We start from the raw sequence: 20,631 nt of genomic DNA on the forward strand, positions 1-20,631 counted from the left end.
GTTAACTGCATATGAGAAAATTGGGTGTTATATGTCTCTGAAAATACACTTTCTACATTCTCATTTGAATTTCGTTCCTCCTAACCTTGGAGCAGTAAGCGACGAGCATGGAGAAAGATTTCAAAAAGAAATATCTGAAATGAAAATGCGATATAAAGGAAGATCATCATTCAGCATGCTTGCAGACTATAGTTGATTCCTCGTAAAAAAACAATCCTGGGTCTAGTTATAAACGGAAGTCATCCAGAAAATCCTTTTAAAAGATAAGTTCAAATTTCGAGATTTTTCTCAATATACGCATGAAATATTTTTATTGTTATTGTGTTTTGTGTGTTTCAAACTATGTAACATCATTTTTGTATCTAGTGCACATTTTTCAAGTATTGTGAGGCATTTTGAATCCCTAGAATGTTGTAATTTTATAAGTAGCAGTGAAAAATAAAAACAAAGAAGGTTTTTCATAAAAGATTCAATTCACTTTCCCCGGAAAATGGTACGTGATGGCACAATTTGGATTTTAAATTCAGATTTAGGGCACACATATTAGTAATATTCACCTATTTTATTTCGGAGCAAGAAAAAAAGTAAAATGTTGTTGTTCAGTGTTATTGCATGTTGCAGTTTGATTGAAGCATTTAATATCTCGAAATCAATGGTATTTATTGAAATAAGAAATCTGTATCGAAATGATATTCATTTCGATACAGATAATCATTGCATAATAACTTCATTTCAGTATGATCGTAGAAAAAATATATTATCACATTGTACTGCATCTAATAAAGACATAATACACTTTATCACATAATATAACATACGTAATGTTACATCGCCTCCGATCCATTTTTTTTATTATCGGTGAATTTTTTTCTGTTACGAGTAACTTTTTCCATCATATCTCTTTTTACTTTCTCATTAATGAACATATTGTGGCACAAAAAATCGAAATTTCTATTGAAATTACGTTTTCATCATATTCAATACTGAAAAAATAGTCCGGACACGCCAATTCCTTGTCTGTCTGTATAATACAATTTTTACTATACAAATGGTCACAAGTTGTTCGTATTTCCAAACTATATGCTAACTCACAGATTTATTTTACATTTCAGTCCGTTTATATATAGTTAATTTTTTGTAACAGGATTCGGTTATATTTATTGTTCGCTTACTCCTAAAACTCCAACTCTTGTAGCTGCTGAATCCCCTGTCAGTCTATTTAGCTCATGTTTTATTTAATTTTTTCTATTCCTTATATCATACGCCAGCATTGTAACTTCGAGATGGGGACCAACTAAAACATTATATATATATATATTTATATATATATATAAGCCTACAAAGTGAACTGTAAGTAATGTGACTAATTTCAGGGGGTTGTTCTTTGAGATATTTCAAACAAATAATTTTAATTCAATTTTGCTCGTTTTTTCTTCCTTTCCGAGATAAAAATTCTTTTATATGAAATATTTCACAACGTGTTTTAAGAATGACTTTTATATTCTCAATATGCTCAATTAATTTAAGAGATCAGTGTATTATGATAATAAATGATTGAAAGAATTTCATTTTTGTCCTTTGAATAAGCAGAAGTTAGAGAACGAAATTAATTGTCATAATATAACACTTCTCTCTTAAACTGACTGAACATATTGGGAATGAAATAAATAACTTTCATAAAAGACGCTATGAAATGTTTCATATAAAACCATTTTTATCTCGGAAAAAATGCAAAACTAGCAAAATTGCATTAAACTTTTTAGTTTGAAATATCTCAAAGAATAATCCCCTGAAATTAAATAACATTTCTTACGGTTCACTAAGTATATTCATATGTGGTACGATAGTACATGAGGGGTCAAGACTCACCAATCGACTGCTGATCTCTTGTCAACAGAGGAGAACGAACAACCAACTGGAATGGAGGTATCGTGTGGTCAGGATAATGAACTTCCCAGCCATTATTATTGGTTATCGAAAATCTTCTAGTTTATCACGGTGCTGTGTGGGCACCACTCCCATACACTGGCCGACATCTCATGAGAAAATTTTTTTCCTATGAGGACTCGAACCAGCACGCATTCCGCATCGATTCGATGAATCCCCTGACACTTTTTTAATTTCATTCTTTCCATTTTATTTTTTAATTTTTGGCACAGTAATGCGTTCTTTCCACCTTACACGCTTTCCCTAATTATTCTTAATATTTTATAGTTTGACAAATTCAAGTGAAACCCCGTAAAACACGCCAACTTCTGGAATCTCTCTCTTTCTTTCTTTCTTCTCTCTCCCTTGCTCCTCGTCATTCAGCCACCAATCACCACGTAAATATCTGAGAGGGTGTGTGTGGGCATCGCGACCAATAGAAGAACCACTCTCCAGTATTACCACAATAACGGATTCTTCACTTTTGCCTCGACTGTCGGCTGGGAAGGTTCCATTATGCTAGCATTGCAGGCAACTAGTCAACCTTTTAATGCTTTTGTTAGCAGGTTTGACAAACTTTGAGTGGACCTGCAAGTACATAGTGCATAGTGCTCTCTCCCTTCCCCCGTGCTTTCTCACTTGCTCCTCCCCAAGACAGCCAGCGCTCACGTAGTAACTCGGTCAGGGTTTCAGTTCGATTTGTCAATCTATAGTTGTTTTCTCTTCATATCTACATTTACTTTCTTATTTTTATCTTTCTTATTATCTTCTTTCCATCTTTCTGCTCCTCCATTCATTTATTATTATTCTTTTTCCTTCCATCCTCTTCTTCTTGCTTATTTAATTTCTTCTAACCCCCTTTGCTTTCTCAAGGACTTCTCCCTTACTTCTACCATACTCACAATCCTTCAAGTAGCAGCATTTACTTGATGATCCTCTAACTTACAGTAGGCTTATAACATTTACGGGTTATCTGATACCTCCTCACAGTGAGAATGCACAGTTATGTTGGTTACAAAGCATTTCCAGGAAGATCACTGATACCTGACACGGCGCTAGCTACGTCAGTTTCTCTGTCCGTTAGGTCTAGTAACACGATATATTATGCAAATAGCTATTCATACATACGTGTGAAGGTACATGCGTCGCTCTACATTAAACAGATCTGGCCCTACTAGACTAATTTCGACAAAATGGTACATTTAGCAGTTCTAGTGAAATTCCATCTTTGAAATCTAATTCCGTTTCCATTGGTTTTGGGGTAGAATGCATGAAAGTCTTTAGACGAAACCAGGAAATAAAAGAAAATTAAGTTCTATAAAACAGTGACTCCTTCGACGATACTCTATCTCTATTATATTAGTAGTATTTATTTATTAGTAGTATTTATTTATTTAACCTGGTAGAGATAAGGCCGTCAGGCCTTCTCTGCCCCTCTACCAGGAGATTCCAACTACAATATCAACAATAAAATTACAATTAGTATTAAATTTACATTTACAATTACAAATAATATTACAGTTAGTATTAAATTTACAATTACAATAAAATCAAAGTACGAAAAGATTACCTGAATAATTAAACTAGATAATTTATCATAGCGAAACAAAGAATATTTTATATTTACTGAATTACAAATTAAATCTAGAATAACAAAATTGTATAGTGATGAAATTACTGAATATTGAAATATTTTGTGATAGATTAAAGAAACTATTTACAAGTAATCAATTACTGACCAAGTGCCTAGTAAGTTTTCGTTTGAATTCAATTTTATTTCGACAGTCCCTGATGCTAGCAGGTAGCGAATTCCAGAGTCTTGGCAGGGCTATTGTGAAAGAAGATGAGTATGAGGAGGTGCGATGGGATGGTATTGTTAGTATTGTTTCATGACGAGAGCGTGTGTTCAGATTATGGTGGGAAGAAAGGTAAGTGAAGCGAGACGACAGGTACGAAGGAATAGAAGAGTTCAAGATTTGGAAGAGAAAGAGAAGTGAATGTAAATTTCTTTTCTTATCTAGTTTAAGCCAACCTATTGCTTCCAGGGATGGGGTAATATGATCATATTTACGAACATTGCTTACAAAACGTACACACAAATTATGAGCACGTTGAAGTTTCATTTTGTTGTCGCTGGAGAGGTCAGTCAGTAAAATGTCCGCATAGTCGAAATAGGGAAATGCAAGTGTCTGCACAAGGGACTTTTTTAAGCAAGAGGGGAGATGAACATTTATCCTTTTTAGCACATGGATAATAGAATATACTTTTCTGCAGGTTTCTGTGATTTGCATGTCCCAGTTGAGATTATTATCCATGTGAATGCCAAGATTTTTTACTGAAGAACTGAAAGGGATATGCACTGTACTTACTTTAACAGGGGAAATGTCGAGGTGTTTTACAGCGTCGGTTTGCCGTTTGTGTCCTAATATAATTGCTTGTGTCTTTCCAGGATTGATTTTAAGACGGAGTTTCTTTGTCCATGTCACAATCTAGTCAATATCTTCGTTCAATTTATCTATAGCGTCATTTACTCGGTCTAAGCGGGAAGAGATGTAGCATTGAAGGTCGTCAGCATACAAGTGATAGTTACAATGCCTTACAAGAGATGTAATATCATTGACATATATTGTGAACAACAATGGTCCGAGTACCGACCCCTGTGGTATACCTGATGTTATGTCAAGCCAGGAGGATCTTCGATTCCCGGATACAACACATTGTTGTCTTTCCCGTAAGTAGGATTCGAACCAACTCACAGCAGTCTCTGACAAATATATATTTCTCAATTTATGGGTGAGCAGGTCAAAATTTACAGAGTTGAAAGCTTTGCTAAGGTCAAGAAGTGTTAGTATTGTTACTTTATTAGAGTCGATTGCTTCACGAATTTCTTCTGTCACTTTAAGTAGAGCAGTGCTTGTGTTGTGTCCAGCTCTGAAACCTGACTGATACTCGTCGAATAGTTTGTGTTCGTTCATGTAGTTAGTAATTTGTCTGTGTACGATTCTTTCCAGTGCTTTTGAAATGGCTGGCAGGATACTGATTGGTCTATAGTCGTTCGGGTCGGTGGGAACTTTGACTTTTGGAAGAGGAAGAACGAAAGCTTGCTTCCATATTTTAGGGAAAGTTGAAGTGATTAAGGAACTATTGAATATATGTGCAATCGTAGGTATTACTATCTCTTGTATTTTCTGTATAAGTATTATGCTAATGTTGTCTGGCCCTTGGGCTTTTGTCTTGATGCGTCGGATGGCTTTCATTACGTCAATGGGAGTGACGTCGGTAAAATAGAATTTGTCTCGAGTTGGGGGAACTGAGTCAGGCAAAACTGTGTCTTGTTTCGTTGTGTCGTTCAAGCTCGGGTCCTTTACAAAGTGTTCGTTCAAGCGGTCAAGTGGGATGGGAATGTCTGCTTGTTCACTAGCCCTTCCAAGTCCAATAACCTTCAGATTTTTCCATAATTCGGAAGGATTATACTGGAAGTGGTAAAATAAAAAGTAAAAGATATTCCCATACTGCAAAGATATTAAGCAAAAGGTACTAGTCTTATTTTAAAGGATGATAAATTACAAATTTAACTAGAAGTAATATCAGACAGAGTCCACATCTGTGGAGTAGAGTTTGTTTGATAGATTTATTGATATAGTTCATAAAAGTACAAAACTTAATAATTTAACAAAAGATCTATATACAAATGCAGTTCTACATAATAAATATACAATTTCCCAAACTAATTAATTTATCGCAAATCTCAATAATTTATTGGTTCAAACTTACACTTGCACATCTGTGGAGTAACGGTCAGCGCGTCTGGCCGCGAAACCAGGTGGCCCGGGTTCGATTCCCGGTTGGGGCAAGTTACCTGGTTCAGGTTTTTTCCGGGGTTTTCCCTCAACCCAATATGAGCAAATGCTGGGTAATTTTCGGTGCTGGACCCCGGACTCATTTCACTGGCATTATCACCTTCATATCATTCAGACGCTAAATACAGCGTTCATACAGCGTTCATACAGCGTCGTAAAATAACCTACTAAAAAAACATATCAGATAGACAAGAGAATCCACTGTCCACACCAAAACATACAGTACGGAAAGAAAAACTATGGTTCGTCCCGAGAATCTGTAGAGTTAAGGATGGTTCATATAAACCGGAAACGAGAACCAGGACGAGAACGAGAACGGAAAAATTGTTAAAATGTATATATTTAAATGTGAGCATTCACAATTAATGAGAAACTTGTCGGAGCCCGGGAATGGGAACATGAGGTTGCCCAAGTTTCAACTTTGCCGTTCTCGTTTCCGATCATAGCCTACTAGATTCATTCTGTTGCCATAATAAAGCTATTTGTCGTTTTGTATTTTTTTTTTTCGCACGGAAACCATGCATCGTTTCTAACTACTCGAAAATTCAATGCTACGTGTAGGTCTTTATGGGCCGTATTCATGGACATTTTTAACGCGGGCTTTCGGTGGATTATCAGCGTTTTTCGTATTCATAAACCAGTGTTAGCGATAGGATATGATTTGAATTCTGTACTATACCTGGTAAGGTTTATCTTGTCTCAGTACCAATAAAACCAAGTCCCTTTAAATGAGGGTGGAGATTATAGGAGGGTTGTAAATTTTCAGTATTCCTTTCAAAACCTTGTTATTGTACAGGCTACCGGAACTCAATTTCTTGAAAGACAAGCTCAGTGACGGAACTACACAGCACAAAGAGAGATATTTTGTAATTTTATTTTGCGCTACAGAATGTATCAACTGGTCCCTTCCGCCACTGGATGGATGGACGGCATCGCTCCAGTCCTCCATCGCCATAACAATACAGACGAAGTAAGACATATCTCCTTTCTCTCTCTTTTCACAGTGAGACAAGATACATCACACAGACTCTTGTAACCAGTGGATAGCCGGGGCTAGCTTAGTACGCTCGTAGCGCGTGCTGCGAAATGTCTATGAATAGCACCCTATGTGACCAGATTACCACGTGAATTGAATTCTTAAATATTCTGTGTCATGAATTCTGAAGTTGGTTAACCTGCGTTTATGTTGGCTGGTTTGTTCTCATGAGAGAACGTCATTGGTCAATGATACACATATAACATCAGATTGCGTAATATCGACTTGACATATCGTTATTGACATACATATCGATATGCATAGCCGTTTCCGTTCTTGGATTATTGTGAATAAAAAATCTTCGCTTTCACGTCCTCCGTTTTCAATTCTCGTTCTAGTTCTCATTCCCGGTTTATTGCCAACCAGCCTTAATTTTACGCGTATGTGCCAGATTGCGGGCAGCATCAGCTCGAGGCCGCTAAGGGGTAAGATGCTCGTGGTAGAAGGTAGAGTACAGTTCAGATAGAAATGACCAATCCCTGCAAGCGATTGCTAGTTTCGTTGAAACAACACCTCCCCCCAGAGCGATCATTACCCTAGCCCTCCCACATACCACTTGCGCAGAAGTCTTGTTTCGTCTTTCTACTCTGCAGATACCTGGGACGGTCCATAGAATTTATACAAAGTCATAGTCCTGTTATCTTTTATGTCACTGAAAACGGGACAATCACAACAGTGCAAAGAAGAAGAGCAGAATCTGCATAAGTGAAATACTTTCGATTTGTAGCAAGATACACATTAAGAGATCACAAAACCAATAATGTGACTAGACAATAATTACATGTCCGGAATATCAGGGACATAAACCGGCAATATATGAAAAATCTGTTAAGAGGAAGTGAATGGGTTTTTTTATAGGGCGTAAGTCAGTAAAAATAAATTTGCGGGATATTGCAAAAAAAAAACTATGTTAGAGGAAAACTATTCGAAAATATTTAATTCCGGGCATGTGGACTAATAGTCTAGGTTACACTTGTTGGTTTTTAAAGTAATTATACGCATTATGTGGACACTTAAGGTTTTATTGAGATTTAAAATATGAAAAAAAAACCGTCCTTTAAAAACAAATAAATTTTATTACAAGTAAAATCAAATACGATACAGATATTTCCGTGCTATTCTTGAATTACTTTACTGGAAATCATACACAATTAAAATAGAATGTATAGGATAATAATTATAAATGAAAAAAAAACAGGAAAATATCACGAATGATGAAGAGAAATCAGTCTTTTCATGTGGGATGTTCTGTTTTCCAGTCATCGTACGTTGCAATACTGTCTACAGACCAGCTGAAAAGTTCTTCATAAAATGCTGTATGCTCACTTGAGATGTAGGGCCTACAGCTTCATTTTTTCCAAGTCTTGCACTTTTTTCTGTTTTATTGACACTTTTCCTGCTGGGTAGACTGGGCATGTTGATGGAGGAACAGATTCTCGCAGAAGTGCCATGAAGAATGTGTGGCTTACTAATTCATTGATACTACTAGATACTTGCATGTATTCAACTCAAGTGGAATGGACACACATTGAAAAATTTATTATCTTACTTCCTTGTTTGTTCCTTCTTTCTTCAGAAACAGGAACCAGTCTTTTTGTAATATTTCTTCTGTTTTAAACTGTTCGCACTCAGTCACCACTGCAAATTGAAGAGTTTTAAAACGTTACATGTTATTGACTACTGACCAACTAAAAAAAATATGATTTTAACTTGCCTCTAACAAGCCAACGACCAATCTCCTTTCAAACAAAAATGATGGGTTTATAAATGTACTTTCGGAACTACGGTAAAAATGAAAACGTAAAAAAATATAACTTACGCCCTTTAAAAAATCAATTTCAATAATATTCATGCAAAATGCACTCTAAACAATAATTAATCCCTAACCCATGAAGGGCAAAGGCTGACTAGCTGACTGCTGGGCTGAAGTCAGCATACCACAGCAGAAGTGAACGATCAACCAAACAGTACGTGGTAACGTGTTGTTAGCACAATGACCCTCCCAGCTGCGAATGATCGTGTGCAAACTGTTTATGCACCTCGTTATGGGATAATGATTCAAGAATTTTTAAATGATCTATTAAGAAGAAGAAATTGTCGTATCAACAGATCAGTTTGGTTGCAACAAGACGGTGCCAAGCACATACTGCAGCCACCTCTATGGCATAGTTAATTACGAAAATTGTTTGAAAATTATGTCATATCTAGAAATGGAGACATCCTCTGGTCTGCACGATCCCCGATTTAAGTACTTGTGATTTATTTTTATGTGGGTATCTAAAAAAGTAAGTTATACACAAACAAACCGCGAAACAATGAACAAGTGAAGACAGCAATTAGTGAAGAAATTTCAAACATCACAATCGAAGAGTTGCAAAGCGTAAAGAGAAACTTCAAAGAGCGATTAAAATAATGTATTCACGTTGATGGAGGGCATCTAAAGGATGTCATTTTAAAGAAGTATCGTTTACATGCAAATGACATAGCAAATTTTATACTTTCATATAACAAAAGTTAATTTAATACAATATCTTTCGTTTAATTTCTATATTTTAAAATCTCCCGTTTCATTGGCCCATCCTATATTTATATAACAAATTAAGTATTGCATTGCGATAGAAAACAATATGTTCTTTCAGATGATATTAATATAACTATAGGATATAATTTAAAATGTCCTCTATAATGTTGTAACTCATATAACAAGTGACGCTGATATAACCTTGGCAGTTGCGAGCGTCGTTAAATAAAACATAACATTAAACACATAACAATAGTCGCAAAAATATTTTCTTTCCACCAGAATATTTCTTTTGAGTACAAGGCTTCACGTGTGTAAGGCTTTCGCCCCAAATATCCTCATTCAATTTTAATTATAATTATAATTTACTTTTGAAACGCCCTGTATATTATAATATCGTATTATATTTCCTGCTAAGAATGGAGTTTCAACTGAGAATGTGAATCATGTATGTTTCTCAGCATAACAACTGTTAAAGTTGAAAAATTTAGGATTTATAATAGACTATTCATAAACTTTTGTGCGAGATCATGCGTATTTGCTTGGTTTCCGCACAAAACCAATCCGCGGAAAGTCTAAAATTCCACATTCAGTATTCCCAGCCTAACACACATAACAATTTCCCTCTTCTTACCGCTTAAGTGACATATTGATTTTACTGCTTTAGGCTTTTAACATATTATTTTTAGAGACGTTCAATATAGTAATAATTATAAATTGGAAACTTACCACTGCAATTTCACCTAAATTGCACTGTTAATTATTGTTTTTAAATATTTGCAAAAATTAAGTAAACTCTACAACTCCACTAAAGTTACTGCATTCGTGATGCAAGTAACATTAAGGAAGCCGTGAAAAAATCAACAAGATTCCACAGACTGGGGGGGGGGAAATACAGAAATATATCACGGCCTGCTGGACTATAGTAAACACAGAAAACATTTTAAAGCAACAATGTTGAAGATAGATATTTTTGTTTTGCAAATTTGCCGCCATTGAACAGAAACCAAGATGGAGATTTCATTGCAACTAATTAGAAATTCCTCTTTCAAGTATGTAATAAACGATCTTCGCACAAAATAATGTACGATACACGAGCGGTATGTTTTCTTTCAATTCTCGGAAATTAAAAAAGCTCAACAACGTTTCGTTTTTTCAAACTTTTCCTCGAACATAAAAACTTCAACATACCGCTCTTGTAACGCATATTACTATTTCCAACTGTATTCTCTGCTGAACACATGGCAGATGGTTGCTTTCCTTATCTAAGCAACAATACAATTGACTATAATACTGAAGACATATCCAATAGAATCGCAGAAAGACATGCTATCCCAGCAATGTATCAGCCTTTTTATAGCATCTCATGCTGCTGAGGTACAGTATCCACGTTTCAACGCCGCATTATATTCTGAGAACAGGGACTTTTATTTTCTGCAGCAAATTTGATGTACGACTTCAGCTTATAAATAATTCTATCCTCATATGCGTAAGAATTGAAAAGAACTAAGACAAAAGTCAACAGTCTATCGTTTGGAGAGGCTTTTGTAAATATTTAATCTTATATCAGCGGATTTTCAAATGCCAAAACAGACGCTGAAAAGAAAATACGTAGATATCCATCCATATACAGTATAGAGCAAACGTTACCTTCCTATAAATACAAGATTTTACTACAATAAATCATTATTGATAGAGTTCACTTTGTAAGCTGTTTGCTAGTTGAGGTGAAGAAGTGAAGGAAGCAGAGATGTTAAAGGTATTTCATAAAATGTCTGTATTTCATTCAAAAAAGGTCAATGTAGAGCATCACCGACCACTGAACGAATATTGCACACTTTCATCACTGCCAATGTGGCGCTATAAACCAATTTTCAATACTTTTATCACAACCACAACACATTTAAAATCTTACTGTACCATATAATATATTATATTCTTCTATTCTATCTTCTATTCCCTTCGTACCTGTCGTCTCGCTTCACTTACCTTTCTTCCCACCACAATCTGAACACACGCTCTCGTCATGAAACAATACTAACAATACCATCCCATCGCACCTCCTCATACTCATCCTCTTTCACAATAGCCCTGCCAAGACTCTGGAATTCGCTACCTGCCAGCATCAGGGAATGTCGAAATAAAATTCAATTCAAACGCAAACTTACTAGGCACTTGGTCAGTAATTGATTTCTTGTAAATAGTTTCCTTAATCTATCACAAAATATTTCAATATCCAGTAATTTCTTCACTATACAATTTTGTTATTCTAGGTTAAATTTCTAATACAGTAAATATAAAATAGTCTTTGTTTTTCTATGATGAATTATCTAGCTTTCATTAGTCAGGTAATCTTTTCGTACTTTGATTTTTATTGCAATTATTGTAATTAAAATTTAATACTAATTGTAATTTTATTCTTCATATTATAGTTGGAATCTCCTGGTAGAGGGACAGAGAAGGCCTGACGGCCTTATATCTACCAGGTTAACCCTTTCTTACCTATAGATACCATATGGCAATAATTAACTTTATAGCATTTATATACTTGTGTGTTACATATGAAGGTAAATTTTGCTGGATAACTTTTATTTCAATACATTTTCATCAATATAGTTTTGTTTCAAATGTTGCCACTCCCGTAACTTGGTCGTAATACAGCTATTAGTTTCAACATGGATTGCTTGTAAATTTAATTTGGGTTAGAAAGGGTTAAATACATAAATACTACTAAATAAATACTACTAATATAGATAATTATTACTACATTAACACATTTAGTATATCACGAAACATGTAAAATGTAATTATTATGAAAGTCGCCATTGATTCTTCTTCTTCTTCAAATTAGTAGTAGGCCTATTAGTACGATCCACTTCCACTAGATGGAAACCGACACGATTGGCAGAGCCGGCAATACATGAAAACGAAATCATACTAAGTGTGAGAAATGTTACTACAGATGTGTAGTATTATGTAACAGGTTAGGTTAGGTTTGACTAGTTGTGTATTATGTGACAGGTTAAGTTATGTTTGATTAGGTGTATAGTATTATGAGAAAGGTTAGGTAAGGTTTGATTAGGTGTGTATATTATTACTATGTTGGCAACACTAAAACCCACTGTTACATTAAATAAATATGGCGGTATTCTTCGTTCACGCACGACGATTTTCGTATATTAGGTCGGGCTGGGTGAGCTTACAGCTCTCCCAGTGATCACATCAATTATCTACTACTCAATAATTTAAACCCAAGGCATTTTGAAGGTATTTTTCAAGTTCCTGTAGTGGCCGGGACATACCTGTAAGTAACATTTACCCAAAAAAATTAGGGACTACACGTTTTCGACAAAAATTCCACCTATACTTGAAAAACAGCTAACAAGCAAACATTCTGATGGGGGCAGATAAAAAGTTTTATTTTTTCTTCCATCATGTTAATAATGTCAAAACAAGTGCTTGTACAAATTTTGGCCACTCGAACGCAATTACGAGGGTCGTAAAAATAAGATTTCCTGAAATAAAGGAAACACAATTTCATTTTAAAAAATATTGGAACAGCTATTTTTCAACATATTCCCCAATAGTTCACACCTGTGGAGTACCTGTCAGCGCGTCTGGCCTCGAAACCAGGTGGCCCGGGTTCGAATCCCGGTCGGGGCAAGTTACCTGGTTGAGGTTTTTTCCGGGGTTTTCCCTCAACCCAATACGAGCAAATGCTGGGTAACTTTCGGTGCTGGACCCCGGACTCATTTCACCGGCATTATCACCTTCATCTCATTCAGACGCTAAATAACCTGAGATGTTGATACAGCGTCTTAAAATAACCCAATAAAATAAAATAAAATATTCTCCAATAGAACTGAGACATTTGTCATACCATGGGATCGACAAAGAGGTGGTTCCGACTCCAGACGGCAGACTTCTAACACACACGGCTACGAAAGTTGATCCCAAAGTATGACAAACGTCTCATTTCCGGTGGAAAATATGTTGAAAAATATCTCAGAAATTGCTGCATCTGTTACGATAAATTTTCCATGAAATTTTGTTTTCTTTTGTAAACGGCCCCAGGGAAACATTTTTACAGCCCTAGTAATTGCGTTCGAGTGGCCAAAATTTCTATAAGCACTTGTTTTGACATTGTTATCATGACGGAAGAAAAAAAATTATATGGCCCCATGAGGATGTTTGGTTGTAAGAATAGCTAATGGATAAAGTTAACGTAAAAGTACGCTCAGTTTTACAAGCATTAACTCAATCCGATGAATGTATAAAAGAAAGTAAAGAGTGTTTAACCTCTAGCTAATAATTACGTAGCTAATTTACTCGTAACTATTAACATACCTTTGTCCAAAACTTCTAATTGAATACCCAAATATAGTTAATACATAGGGTGATTCAAAAGTTCGGGAACATAGACAAACTCCGTCATTAGTGCAGACAGAAAAAAAATGGAAAGAGGGGAAATTTGTTGGAAATATAGTTTTAATATAATGGGCTTCAATTTTCAACATATAATACACCTTTGAGGCTATACACTTGTATGACGTCTCAATTCTGTCAAATTAGTGGATTTTTCGCTAGTTGTAGCATATTTTAGATACGTATTATTTAACGGAGAAAAATAGTTTAATTGACATGTAAAGTTTAGCAATCATTTAATTTCTCAGAGTGCAAAGAAACATTTCTTTACATTGATATAATAGAATTTCAGGGAAATTTCATTCTAAGCGATGATCTTAAAACTTGCTAATTGAGACACTCAGAAGCAAAGTGATACGAGTGACATTTAGTAAGTTTTGAGATAAGTGACTTTGAAGTTTAAACGGAAATTAAAAAAATCTGTTACAGGACTATGTTGCTGTAAATTTACAGTTGTATATGTTGGCACCTATATTTTTTAACTTCTAAATAGAAATTATCTATTCTAAAACAGCTCAGGTAAAATAGGGTCCTAAAGTTACTTGTATTATTTTGCCACGAAAATATTTTTGAGGAAAAGTAATATAAGTGCAAGGGTTTTCAGTATTTTTATATTATTTAAAACAAGAACAAGGACATTGCTTACAACATTGAAACATTTCTGTCTTAACAGCACTTGAGCTTTCTTATTATTATATTATAACAAAAAATGTGTCTGTATAACCGAAAGAATCAATCAATTAATCAATCAATCTTCTTAATGTATCCAGTTGTTTGCAGACAACATAAAGTCAAATATAGTCCACTGTAGTTTTTTCAGTTCTTCTTTTTCATAGTAAATTAGGGGTATTTTGATCGGTGTTCATTCTAGACGCCTGTTGCTAGTACTCAGAGTTGGGGTGTAGTCAATATATACTGCAGGGCTGTGTCTTCTGCAACAGATACTGATGATTTTAATTTACTACTTTTGTGGTTTATGGATGGACAGTATAGAAGGATGTGTTCCAGATCTTCATCATGATTATTACACTATATATAAGTAGGAGTATCAGAAAGGTGAAATCGGTGTAGGTACATTGTGTGACAACGTGACCTGTTCTGGCTCTTGTTAAAAATGTTTGAACATGTCCGGGCAAGTTTTTGTAAATTTCCAGGTCATTCGGTTTCTTTTTAACGGACTGTAAAATTTGCCTTTGTCAGAAGAGAGCCAATTGTTGGTCCATAAGTTTATAAAATGAAACTTTACTGAAGTAAAGGCATTGGATAGAGATATCACTTGAAGAAGTCTTGGTTGCAAATATGTTGCCTGTTCCGCAGCGTTATCGACTTTCTCGTTTCCAGGCAGACCAAAATGACTAGGTATCCATTGAAATTTTATTTTCTTTTGGAGTTTTTTTTAGTTTACTTAGTTGTTTCTGAATTGAAATAATTCTATGTGTTTATAGGTTTGGTACATATTTGATTATAACTTATTTAATTTAGCCCCCTTGGAGTCGGTAAGTATGCAAATAGATCTTTCAGAAATTTGAGTAACACACTAAAGAGCAGCATCAATAGCTAGCAATTCAGTGTCAAGATTGGAGGAGGCTGAACATGGTATGAAGTAATTTTCTTGATATTTTGGAATATAATACCCTGCTCCTGATGTTCCATCATCAGGGTTTAGAGATTCATCTGTATAAATTTAAAGGTAATCCTTATATGTGCTGCAGAGTAGTTCCATGGCATCTAACTTAAGAATGTATGGAGGATCATTTTTGAAATGATTTCGTGGAATGTGTAGACAATGTTCTCGAATTATCCATTTTCATGCAGGAATTTCATTTACAACTGGAGTTTTAGCAATGAGTGTGTCTGTGATATAGACTGGCATTTCTCCTTTGTTTATATTGTAGAAATTGCATAGGATATTATCTGACAGTTTGAAGAACATCTGAGATCTGGATGAGGCTTGCAATATTAAATGTATTTTTAGATCCTTTTTTAATACATAGTCTGATTGGTTGAATATTATATTCAATTTCTAGGGAAACAGTTGATGTGGGTTTTGGTACTCCAAAAGTAGAGGGCTAAGAAAATTTCAAATTTTAAATGAAATTCAGCCTTAGTCGCTGTTCATGACGTCACTACCCTCATCTAATGAAGTCACATCTCTCTCTGCTGAAACATCTATGTTTCTGTCATGAAGTGCATCTGTAGTGCTCCTACCGCGAATATTTCTTCAACTTCCTCTTCCACGCACTTTTCCACGTCCTACAGCCCTTATTATAGGCCCATCCTAATGCTTCAGGTCATCAAAGAAAGAGTGGTGTATGAGTGGGATGAATTTCATTAGCTATTGCAAGTTGCTCCACTTAGCAAAAGTTATCCTTATTTTATAGCTGGTACAGCTCAATGTGTGCAGGCTTTCCACGAAGATGTTTCGAATATGTAATCCATTACCTCTCGCCATTATGGCAAATGAATTAGTCATACACAGAAGAAACGCAACAACAATATGTAAACAACGCATTTGTATTAGTTTGCCTCTCAGTCTAAACTCTGTATGCATTGTAATACAAGTGTAAGGCCAACATGGAGCAGCACTGACTGGAACTGCACTTATATTACTTTTTCTCTGAACAGAAGTGACGTTAAAGATTTAGAATATATACTTATATCACTTAAAAAAAATGTCACTTATATTACTTTGCTTCTGAGTGCCTCAATTGTCAAGATATGTCTATTATAGTTTGCTCAAAATAATAATTTTTGTTATTATTTTGTAACAAGGAGTAAATAAGTAGCAATATAAATTTTAAACATTTTACTGAACGAGTGTATAAGTCACACAGACACAAAAAAAAAAAAAAAAAAAAAAAAAAAAAATAATAATAATAATAATAATAATACTGCATGCATATGCACCAGCAGTTCACTTTAGAAATCTGCCAATAATTATTTATATTCCAGGAATAATAAAATTATGGGTATTGAAAAATGCTCAGAAAATTTTATTACATGCCTAAATTTCCTTTACAACTTTTAAAGAAAAAAAAGTTCGCCCAGCGTGGGGCTCGAACCCACGACCTTGAGATTAAGAGTCTCATGCTCTACCGACTGAGCTAGCCGGGCAACTTATGAAAATCCGTATACAAAAAATATACTTTATAGCTTATAATTATTATATTACATGGCCGATGGAAGGCAAGACGCGGTTGCCATCTGTTGCATGGTCAATCCAGCGCTGTGGAACTGTTTAGTGTAGATATTTCTAACACTCCGGTATCAGTCATCCTGTTGGAAGCTATGTCCCCCCCCCCATCCTCATACACTTGAGACATTTCCTCAAACTAATAGCTCAAAATGAATGTCGTTATCACACATAGCCATCTTAGCTATTATCTCAGTCTAGTATATACAATCACGAAGCTCAATACGTAGTAAATATGCATCCATAGATAGTTGCTAACCACTAGGATCGCTACTATCGCCTCATCACAGACAATGCTACATAGTACCTGCATAGTCTATTGTTCCTAGTACACTCACAACTCAAGCTTCGTGACTGTATATAAAAGCTAGATTGTGCTATTATGCTTACTCCAGCGCAAGAATCATTGGAGTAATACCAACAGTGACATAAGTTTCTACAGTTCATCAACTTAACAACAAAAATGCATTTCACATGACAGGCAGTTTTTGTTTTATACAATAATGAAAGTGTATGTTTCTTTTGTAATTATCCCGTATAACCTCCCGTAAAGCCGCTACATTAGAATCCACACCAGAGAATAGTAATGAATACTGGACTCGTCTAAAAAGCTGTACACAGACAACAATAGAAGAAACAATAAGATACAGAAAAGATGTAAGATTAAGAAACTTTAGGTCAGAGGGAAAATGTTGGAGAAGATGGAAGAAAGGAGAAAATGGAAAAAACATCAACAGAGAAGATAGAAGAAACTACAGTAAACTTAACAACGAACTAAGAGAAACTGATAGTGTCAAAGAAGACTGGATGAAAGAGAAATGTAAAGACGCAGAAGATCTAGAGAGAAAAGAAAGATATGATTTAATGTAGGCCTACCTTACTTACTTAAAAATGGCTTTTAAGGAACCCGCAAGTTCATTGTCGCCCTCACATAAGCCCGCCATCGGTCCCTATCCCGTGCAAGATTAATCCACTCTATATCATCATATCCCACCTCTCTCAAATCCATTTTAATATTATCCTCCTATCTATGTCTCCGGTCCACACCTGTGGAGTAACGGTCAGCGCGTCTGGCTGCGAAACCAGGTGGCCCGGGTTCGAATCCCGGTCGGGGCAAGTTACCTGGTTGAGGTTTTTTCCGGGGTTTTCCCTCAACCCAATACGAGCAAATGCTGGGTAACTTTCGGTGCTGGACCCCGGACTCATTTCACCGGCATTATCACCTTCATATCATTCAGACGCTAAATAACCTAGATGTTGATACAGCGTCGTAAAATAACCCAATAAAATAAAAAATCTATGTCTCGGCCTTTCCAAAGGTCTTTTTCCCTCCGGTCTCCCAACTGACACTCCATATGCGTTTCTGGATTCGCCCATACGTGCTACATGCCCTGCCCATCTCAAAGTCTTGATTTAATGTTCATAATTATGTCAGGTGAAGAATACAATGCGTGCAATTCTGCGTTGTGTAACTTTCTCCATTCTCCTGTAACTTCATCCCTTTTAGCTTCAAATAGGCTATTTTCCTAAGAATTTCTTTCTCAAACATCCTTAATCTCTGTTCCTCTCTCAAAGTGAGAGTCCAAGTTTAAAAACCACTGTACCACGAAGTAAAATATTTGCACTTCGCAAATAAGAAGAGGAAGTCCATATCTTTGATATAGGACGGAATCGGAAATGAAATAACATGCAAACAAGAAATATTGAGCACATGGACAAAATATGTAAAAGAGTTATATGAGACAGGGAATCGTCCAGGTGACTTAGCTATAGAAGACGAAGCACCTGTATCAGAAGATCAAAAAAAAAAATTCTATTTTATGGGAAGAAGTTGAACTAGCGCTTAGGGAAATGAAGAATGGGAAAGCAACAGGACTTCATGGAATCCCTATCGAATCAGTCAATAGCTTGGGTGAAGACAGGAATAAAATATATCAGAAAGGCGAATGACCTGAAGATTTTACGGAGACAGCGTTTCATCCAATACCGATGAAGAATAATGCCAAGAAATGTAAGGAATTCAATAATATTAGCCAGATATCACACTCGGCGAAGATTCTCCTGCAAATACTGAAATGACGTTTATATTCTATTTTTTTTTTTTTTTTTATTGTATTGCTCATCTTCTGTCGAACTGAGTCTTTATCACATAGCCCATTATGGTTGTGGCATAAAATTGTTCTGTTATTAAACTGTAAGACCTATTTTAGTAAGACGTGCATGTTTTTACAGTGGTAGGCCTATACCTAATGTTCCTTCCACCGGCGAGTGTCTTGCAATGTTGAAACATATAGCCATCAACAACGAGCAATGTATGTCCTTTTTCACTTAACATAGACTCCATATTATTCCACCAAATTCTAAGCGATATCCGCTTCACTTTCCCTGATTGAAGTTCAGCCGTCATTTGATATGCGTTTATTAGCTAGGCTGCTATGACGTAACGTGACGCAACATGCAACGTATGAAGGTCAATTCAGAACAGTCGATGTTTAGTTAACTTTAACCGAGCGAGGTGGCTCGTGCGTTCCACACGGGACTCACATTCGAGAGGTCCGCGATTCAAATCTCAGGAACGACCAACCTGACTGAGGTTCTTCCTTGGTTTTCTACAGTTTCTTAGGCAAATGCCGAGTTGGAAATTGCATTGCCACGGTCCATTTCTCTTCCTCTTCCCTGTAGAGAGATAATTTAGATTTAATTTCATATCATTCATCTTCATCATCCCATTTCATCGGCATATTCAGGTCATGACGCATGTCTTCGTGCGCTTGCAGGAGCAGAGTTCTCTCCGAAACCTTCTCTGGATTCCAAGCCTTTCGCAATATGTCTGCTAGGATTCATTTCTTAAGAGCACTTACGAGGGCGCTTTGACGCCTTAGAAGGGAATGGATCCTGTGCTGCTTGGTCACCTTGACGGTATGAACTTAAGGTGTGGGGATGTAAGAGACGCATTCGGTGAGCGGGTGAGGGATCTCATGCCGCCGGTGGGCTGGTACACCTCATTCTTATTCATATCGTAATTCGGGGTGCACAACAGGTCACTGTCGAGTCGACGTACTGAAGGGTCGTCCCTAACTCGCCCCTAGCCATTATTACTACTAGTTGGCTTTTAAAATTAGGTACATCTCTTGTTGGACGCATCTTACTGTACGTGCCTCAAAATTGCTACTCAAAAAAGTATACAATAAACGCAAGACACAATGTGGAACATAACTTACCTGACCCCGAAAAGAGGTTATATGATATGTTGAAGAAAAAGTGGAAAAAAAATAAGAAAGGGAGAAAGAAAAACTATACTCATCCCCGTCATTCTGTAATATTTTGCCTGATACACAACCTGTATAAAAGAATAAATATTTTTCGATTAAAAAGAACATAAGAAATTCCCCCCTCAACCTAAAGTCCTGGGTTGTCCCCCCAGAGATCAAACTTATCGCATTTCTGCCCTAGAGGTTAGCTCTAGCAAAAATATTATTAAGTGAAGCCTTCATATTTTCGCCCACAATGCACAACATTCCATTCTTCATACGACTATAAATAACCGTAGGCGACCGTTGCTATTCTGATTGCTATACTTCAGTCTTCTTCTCACACCACTCAGGCAAAATGCTGTCTTATATAGACCGCAGTCTACATCATTATTTTATATTTTCATTATATAAGATAC

General features: G+C 35.9%; 1 non-coding gene across 1 annotated transcript; it reads right to left on the reverse strand.

The window, feature by feature from the left end:
- Nucleotides 1–16,809: 16,809 nt before the first annotated feature.
- TRNAK-CUU (transfer RNA lysine (anticodon CUU)) lies at nt 16,810–16,882 on the reverse strand. Its single transcript has one exon. It is a non-coding gene; the product is annotated as a tRNA-Lys (tRNA).
- Nucleotides 16,883–20,631: the final 3,749 nt, after the last annotated feature.

The sequence above is a fragment of the Periplaneta americana genome, chromosome 8 (genome assembly GCF_040183065.1).
Source record: "Periplaneta americana isolate PAMFEO1 chromosome 8, P.americana_PAMFEO1_priV1, whole genome shotgun sequence".
Classification (NCBI taxonomy): domain Eukaryota; kingdom Metazoa; phylum Arthropoda; class Insecta; order Blattodea; family Blattidae; genus Periplaneta; species Periplaneta americana.